This window comes from Microtus oregoni, unplaced genomic scaffold (assembly GCF_018167655.1).
Source record: "Microtus oregoni isolate MIOR12 unplaced genomic scaffold, Mior012 000052F_ref0000163, whole genome shotgun sequence".
Taxonomy (NCBI): domain Eukaryota; kingdom Metazoa; phylum Chordata; class Mammalia; order Rodentia; family Cricetidae; genus Microtus; species Microtus oregoni.
The window spans coordinates 12,845,973-12,851,888 of NW_024543828.1; the positions used below are offsets into that span (position 1 = coordinate 12,845,973).

Consider the following 5,916-nt stretch of genomic DNA (forward strand, 5'->3'; position numbering starts at 1 on the left):
AGATTCCTCCCTCTCATATCCTCTTTCATTTATCTTCCTCTTTCCTCCTCTTCTCCACTCTCCTGTCCTCTCTTGCCAAGTTCCACTTTTCCCCTCCTTCTCACTTTTACCTCCTTTTCCCTTCTCTCCACATACCTCCTCTTCACACTTACCCCTTTTCCCTCTTTCCTCCACTTCCCTCTTAACTCTACATCTCCACTCCTCTTTCCTATTTCCTCCTATCTTCCCTCTTCCACCCTCTTTTCTCAGTTTCCCAACTTTCTCATCTTGATTCTTCCTTTCTTGTCCCTCTTCCCTTCTTTCTTCACTCTCTGGTCTCTCCTCTTCCCTTCATTTTCTCATCTTCCAACTTCCTTCTTTCCTTTCCTTCTTTGCTTTTTTCCATTTCTTTCTGCCTGCCTCTTCTTTCCTTTCTTCTACCTTCTTCTTCCATTGTCTTTTCTCTTTCCTCCTCCTTTCTTTCCCACATCCCTATTACCTCCTGTTCTATTTTCCCTTCTCTTCACTCTCTCCTCTTCCCCTCCTTCCTTTTTGCTATTCTAGTCACTTGCACTATATTTCCTTATCTTTATTTTCTCCCCTACTATCCCACTCTTCTTTCCTCTTCCATATCCACTATTTTCACTCTACCCTTTTCTTCTCTCATTCTACTCCTTACATCCTCTTTACTCTTCCCTTATGTTTCCATATTATCTTTCATCTTACCTTCTTTCCCTTCATCCCTTCTCTTTCCTCTGCCTTCTTCCTTTGCCATTTATGCTTTTTACACTTGTTTTCACCTCTTGGCTCTCTATTCCCCAACTTCCCTGTTTTCTTCATTCTTTTCTTTTTCTGTTCTCTTATCTCCTTCCTTCTCCATCCTCTTTTCTATTTTCTTTCCACATCACTCCTCTTTCCTTTTCTAACCCCTTAACTCTTCTATCATTTCTCCTCTTTCCTCATTGATTCTCTTACCAGAATCCCTCTTTACCTCACTTCTTCTTTCCTATCCTCCCTCTTCCTTTTGCCCCTTCCAATACACTTCTCTCTCCTCTTCCTTCTATTCTATTCTATTCTATTCTATTCTATTCTATTCTACTTCATCTTATTTATTCTTCCTTTCTTTTTTCTCTTCTATACTCTTCCTCTTCCTCTCTCTTTCCTCTTTCTTAGTCCTTACTGCTCTTCCATTTTCTTCATCCCTTTTCATTTGCCTTCACTTTCTCACTTTTCCATGCTTCCCCTTATCCTTAATCTCCTCTCATTTTTCCTCTTCCCACATCTTCCTCCTCCCTCTATTTCTTCCTTTCCTTTGTTCCCATTGTTGCTTCTGTCCATATCACCCTTATTGCCCCCTCTTTCCACTGCATTACACTACTCTTCCCTTCTCTTCCTTTTTCTCCTGTCTATCCTAATTTTCTTCTGATGTCCTTTTTCTCTTCCCTACTCCTCACTAATCTATCATTTCCCTACCCTATCATCTCTGTTTTCCTACTTCTGCCTTCTTCCCAAATCTTCCCCTTTTCTCCTGCCTCTTATTTTCTTCCTCTTCATTTCTCTTCCCTTTTCAATCCACCCTCTTACTCTATATTTATCCTTCCTTTGCCTCTTTCCCTTGGTCATCTTCCTTACTCTCTCTACTTCAATCTTTCTATCTCCCCCATGTCTCTCCTTCTTCTTTTTATAATTTTTTATTGAGCTCTACAGTTTTCTCTGCTCTCCTCCCTATTTCACCAACTTGTTTCTTACTTTCAGTCACACTGAATGTTTTAGAAGACAAAGTGGGAAGTACACTTGAACACATTGGCACAGGAGACCAATTCTTTTTTTTTTAAATCTTTTTTTTATTGAGAAAATGAGAAAAAAAAAACAAGTTTCCACCTACTCCCAGCCTCCCATTTCCCTCCCCCTCCTCCCACCCTTCTCCTCTGCCTCCCACCCTTCTCCCCCTCCACCCACTCCTTTCCCCCTCCCTCTCCAGTCCAAAGAGCAGTCAGGGTTCCCTACCCTGTGGTAAGTCCTAGGTCCTCCCCACTCCGTCCATATCTAGGAAGGTGAATATGGAAACTGGCTAGGCTCCCGCAAAGACAGCACATTACGTAGGATCAAAACCCCTTGCCATTGTCCTTGGCTTCTCATCAGCCCTCATTGTTCGCCATGTTCAGAGAGTCCGGTTTTATCCCATGCTTTTTCAGTCACAGTCCAGCTGGCCTTGGTGAGCTCCCAATACATCAGCTCCACTGTATCAGTGGGTGGGTGCACCCCTCGTGGTCCTGACTTCTTTGCTCATGTTCTCTCTCCTTCTGCTCCTCCTTAGGACCTTGGGAGCTCAGTCCAGTGCTCCAGTGTGGGTCTCTGTCTCTATCTCCATCCCTCACCGGATGAAGGTTCTATGATGATATGCAAGATATTCGTCACTATTGCTATAGGATAGGGTCATTTCAGATTCCCTATCCCCAGCTGCCCAAGGAATTAACTGGGGACCTCGGCTTGGGCACCTGGGAGCCACTCTAGGTTCAAGTCTCTTGCCAACCCTAAGGTTGCTCCCTTAACTAAGAATTGTGCTTCCGTGCTCCCCTATCCAACCTTCCTTTATCCCAATCCTCCTTTTTCCCCAAGTTCCCCCCTTACTCCCCTTCTCCCGTTTCTCTCCCCATCTCCCCTTACCCCCATCCAACCCCACCCCCAAGATCTCAATTTTCTCCCCGGCAACTTTGTCTACTTCCCATAGCCAAGAGGATAACTATATGATTTTCCTTTGGTTCACCTTCTTACTTAGCTTCTTTAGGATCACCAATTGCAGGCTCCGTGCCCCTTATTTATGGCTAGAAACCAATTATGAGTGAGTACATCCCATATTCATCTTTTTGGGTCTGGGTTACCTCACTCAGGATAGTGTTTTCTATTTCCATCCATTTGCATGCAAAATTCAAGAAGTCATTGTTTTTTACCGCAGCATAGTACTCTAATGTGTAGATATTCCACACTTTCTTCATCCATTCTTCCATTGAAGGACATCTAGGTTGTTTCCAGGTTCTGGCTATTACAAATAATGCTGCTATGAACATAGTTGAACAAATGCCCTTATCATATGATAGAGCATCTCATGGGTATATTCCCAAGAGTGGTATTGCTGGGTCCAGGGGTAGGTTGATCCCGAATTTCCTGAGAAACCGAAACACTGATTTCCACAGTGTTTGCACAAGATTGCATTGCCACCAGCAATGGATGAGGGTACCCCTTCCTCCACAGCCTCTCCAGCAAAGGCTATCATTGGAGTTTTTGACTTTAGCCATTCTGACAGGTGTGAGATGATATCCCAAAGTTGTTTTGATTTTTATTTCCCTGATTGCTAAGGAAGTTGAGCAATACCTTAAGTGTCTTTTGGCCATTTGAACTTCCTCTGCTGAGAATTCTCACAGGAGACCAATTCTTAAATATAACCGCAGCAAGACACTGAGAGAAACAATTAATAAATGGGAGCAAGTGAAACAGAAATGTTTCTGTAAAGGATACAGTCAACAAGAAAAAAAACAGCCTACAGAATGGGAAAACATCTTCACTAACCCCACATCAGAAAGAGATCTGATCTCTAAAATACACAAAGATCTCAGAAAATTGGTAATCAAAAGGGCAAATAATTCAATAAAAATGGAGTACAGCTGCTCTTTCTTCCCATCACTCATTGCCCACACCGGCCGTCCAGCCAACTAACTTTCAGACCATGGCCAACTTCGAGCGTACCTTTATTGCCACCAAGCCAGATGGCGTGCAGTGCGGCCTGGCGGGAGAGATCATCAAGCACTTAGAGCAGAAGGAGTCCTGCCTGGTGGCCATGAAGTTCCTTTGGGCTCCTGAGGAACACCTGAAGCAGCACTACATTGACCTGAAAGACCGTTCTTTCTTCCCAGGGCTGGTGAAGTACATGAACTAGGGGCCTGTGGTGGCCATGGTCTGGGAGGGGCCCAATGTGTTGAGGATAGGCCGAATGATGCTGGGAGAGACCAATCCAGCTGACTCTAAGCCAGGCACCATGCGAGGGGATTTTTTCACTCAAGTTGGTAGGAACATCATTCATGGCAGTGATTCAGTGCAAAGTGCAGAGAAAGAGATGAGTCTATGGTTTAAGCCTGAAGAACTGGTTGACTACAAGTCTTGTGCTCATGACTGGGTATATGAGTAGAGATGGATAGTTCTCAGCATTACTGATGGATCCCTGGGCACAACTCTTCATTCCAGAGAATGGATCATCTTTTCTAAAACAATAAAGACTTTGGAACTGAAAAAAAAATGGAGTACAGACCTAAACAGAGAACTCAAAACAGAGGAATCTAAAATGGCTGAAAGACACTTAAGGAAATGTTCAACAACCTTAGTCATCAGAGAAATGCAAATTAAAACAACTCTGAGATTCCATCTTACACCTGTAAGAATGGCCAGGATCAAAAACCCTGATAACAACTTATGCTGAAGAGGTTGTGGGGAAAAGGGAACACTTCTGCATCTCTGGTGGAAATGCAAGCTAGTACAGCCCCGTTGGATGTCAGTGTGGCAATTTCTCAGAAAATTAGGAAACAACCTTCCTTGAGACCCAGTGATAACATTTTTTTTGGTATATATCCAAAGGATGCTCAATCATGCCTCAAGGACATGTGATCAATTATGTTCATAGCAGTATTGTTTGTCATTGCTAGAATCTGGAAACAACCTAAATGCCCCTAGACTGAAGAATGGATGAGGAAACTGTGATACATTTACACAATTGAGTACTACACAGCAGAAATATAATGACATCTTGAAGATTGCTGGCAAATGTATGGAGCTAGAAAACATTATTTTGAGTGAGGTAACCCAGACTCAGAAAAACAATTAATACATATACTCACTCATAGGTGATTTTTAAATATAAAGCAAAGAAAACCAGGCATCAAACCACAATCTCACAGAATTTAGACAATAATGAGGACACTAGGAGAGACTTACATAGATCTAATTTACTCAGGAAGTAGAAAAAGACAAGATCTCCTGAGTAAATTTGGAGCATGGGGAATTAGGAGATGAGAAAAAGAGGAAAGTGGAAAGATTAAGTACAGGAAAGAGGAGGGAAGAGAATGAAAGAGGCAAGGGAAGGGGGAGAGAAGTGGAGGATAGAGGAATGTGAAGCAAAGAATGTGCAAGAAAGGATGAGGAAAAGGAGGGTATGAGGGAATCTGAGAGAATTTGGTAGAAACAGGAATAAGAAACAAGGGATAAAGAGGGTAGAGGCAATAGAGGAAAAATGACAGGGCAGGGATAGAAGAGGAAGGAAAAGGAAGTGGGAACTACTAGAGATTAGAATGGAAGAGAAGGAAAGAAGAAATATTAGAGAAGGGGAGTGAGAAGGCATGAGGAGGGAAGAAGTAAGAGAAGGAAAAAGGAAAGCTATAGATAGGATGAAGAGAAGAGTGGATGGAACTAAGAGGTGCAGAATAGTGTAAAGAGAAAGGGGGAGGTAAGAGAATGGAAGAGAAAAGGTGGGGGAGAATAAAAGAGAAGGGGACTGGAAAATAGTTAAAAATGGGTAGTAAAGGAAAGAGGAGAATAGAGGAAGTAATGGGAAGATGACTGAAAGAGGAAAAGGGGGAATAGGGATGATAAGGGAAAGGGGGAAGAAGGAGGGATACTGCAAGAAGAGGAGAGGGAGTGATACAGAAAGGGCAGTGAAGATTAAAGGGAAATGAAAAGGAAAGTGTAGGGATGAGGAAGGTTAAGGAATGGGAAAAAGGGGTGAATAGAGGGGAGAGTGGAGGTTGTGGAATAGGATGGAAGAGGACTGAAAGGGAAAGTGGGACATGAGGGAAAAGTAGGGAAAGGGAAAAGGAGGGTAGAAGATGAGGAGAAAGAGAAGAGAGTCAAGGAAAGAGTGTAGAACAGACGATAAGGGAGGGAAGTGAGGAG

At 43.0% G+C, this 5,916-nt stretch overlaps 1 pseudogene; it reads left to right on the forward strand.

Annotated features, from left to right (window-relative positions):
* The first annotated feature begins 3,703 nt into the window (after positions 1-3,703).
* Positions 3,704-4,162, forward strand: LOC121437445 (annotated as a pseudogene).
* Positions 4,163-5,916: the final 1,754 nt, after the last annotated feature.